This window comes from Salvia miltiorrhiza, chromosome 7 (assembly GCF_028751815.1).
Source record: "Salvia miltiorrhiza cultivar Shanhuang (shh) chromosome 7, IMPLAD_Smil_shh, whole genome shotgun sequence".
In the NCBI taxonomy this organism is placed as follows: Eukaryota; Viridiplantae; Streptophyta; class Magnoliopsida; order Lamiales; family Lamiaceae; genus Salvia; species Salvia miltiorrhiza.
In genome coordinates this window covers 25,517,020-25,519,065 of record NC_080393.1, presented here as the reverse complement: position 1 = coordinate 25,519,065, position 2,046 = coordinate 25,517,020, and the positions used below count along the sequence as shown (strand labels likewise).

Here is a 2,046-nt window from a genome sequence, read left to right as displayed (position 1 = left end):
CAAAGGCAACTACTTTGTGAAGTCGACTTACTTGTTGGAAATTGATTAATATAACACCCATCCTAACATAAGTGGAGAGGACAAGAAGTATTGGAGCCGACTTATCTGGAGCTGCTCCTTACCACCGAAAATTAAAATTTTCCTTTGGAGGGCATTCATGGATATGATACCTATGGAGGTTAACCTACGGGCGCACCATGTACCCATTGAAGGAATTTGCAACCACTGTACGAGTTGATGGGACTCAATCGTACATCCACTCATTAGCTGCCCGCTGGTGAGAGATAGTTGGAAGGAATCAAGGTTTTGGCCCTTTCTTGGTAAGGTCGAGTGGCTTGAACTTGTTAATGTAGCGGAAGCTGTGAGGGGTGAGTTTGAAATAGAGGAGTATGAGCTGTGGTGTATTTTGATGTGGAGCGTCTGGAACTTCAGCTGTAAGTTCAAGCATGGTGAGAAAGAGCAGTTGGAAAGGTCCACTGAAATGGCGTTTCTTGATGCATACAAGGCAGCCCAACCTACTTATACTATTGACAGATTTTTGGGGTTAGAAATCGGGCGAAGGAAATGGAAACGACCGCGAAGAGGGAGATTCCGTGTGGATGTGGATGTCCTTTTCGATAGCCAAAACAAGGCATATGGGGCGGGTGTCATTATCCATAATTCTGAGGGAACTATTGCAGCGGCTGTGTCACAGCCCGCAACCCTTAATGACAATTTAGCCGGGGTTATGACTTGGGGTGAACAATAGGAAATGGAAATGGACAATTACTTAACATTAAGGTATATGAGAATGTCACTCATAGATAAGATGCTAGGATCATATATGATCATTTGGATACTTATAAAACATACACATGAAGGAGAACTGATTAAGGTGGGTTATCCAATAACACGTGTCACAACTTCATAACATAGAGTTATTCTAATCAAAGTGTTTTGCAGCGGAAAAACGTGTGAGATATACATATGAAGATGTATACTCAAGGTTACATTTCTTGAAATGTCAAAAGAACACCCGCTCAACATCATTCCATTCCATCAGCTGCTCAACCTGCACATTTAGAAATACATGCAGGGCTGAGTATAAAAATACTCAGTGGGCACATATGCCTACTATGAAATATAACATGCTTCGTAAAGATTTAAATTGTCATGTCATCATAAGCAGTACAGCAAGGGGTTTTTCGCTAAAAAGGCCCAAGCTTACTAAATTCAGTTGTGATTCTTAAAGTTCGACTGCAGTCTAAGTTCTCTTGTAATCTATCATATCTGGAACTGTGTGCCGGAGAGGTGGCCACCTCTCACGGTCACTTGACCGGCCAACCCGCTAGATGACTCACGGTCACTGGTGTACACTAGCCCTGGCAGGATAGCTATCAACTGCTCAAGACCCGAATTCGATTACATAACTGGCAAAGCCACATCAGATAGATATCATACTAAAATTTAAACATTTATGGCAAGACAACAGTTGTAATATTTTCCAGTTCAAAGATTTGTAACGAAATAACTTGTTCAAAGGTAGCATTAAACTCGTTTGATATATATATAAAACTGAAATTAACAGTTAAATCATCTCATGCATTCATTCATATAAGAGGCCTGCGACACGCAGGGGATCTCTATATACGTATAGTAAAAGTAATGCCCACCTGGATAGGCAAAGCCTGAAGATCATACACATAAAAACCTGTCTTGGGAAAGCAGCGCTAGTCCGCTTGGTCTACAAAGCCTACAAGAAATTCTACTCTTAATAGGTCTCGTGAAACTACTTAAAGTCTTAGTGAGTGTGCTTAACTACTATGATTCATCACGTCGGGTTTTCAAATTTAATAAAAATATTGAAAACTAAAATTCTTAAGTCAAGGACACCAACAATATCCTTACTCGATGTTCTTTATTAATTGGATAACCAATTAAATCATAAATATTTTTAATGCAAAATGCTAATGCAATTTCATGACATGCTTAACTCATATAATAAGTAATTACTAAAAAAAAATTCACATAATAATAATATAATATTATTATACAAATCATTCTTTA

General features: G+C 38.8%; 1 long non-coding RNA gene across 1 annotated transcript; it reads right to left on the bottom strand.

Moving 5' to 3' along the window:
• Positions 1-822: 822 nt before the first annotated feature.
• LOC130993704 (uncharacterized) lies at positions 823-1,716 on the bottom strand. The gene is made up of 2 exons (XR_009091748.1): positions 1,653-1,716; positions 823-1,051 (listed from the first exon to the last, which is right to left on the bottom strand). It is a non-coding gene; the product is annotated as an uncharacterized LOC130993704 (long non-coding RNA).
• Between the last annotated feature and the right edge of the window lie 330 nt (positions 1,717-2,046).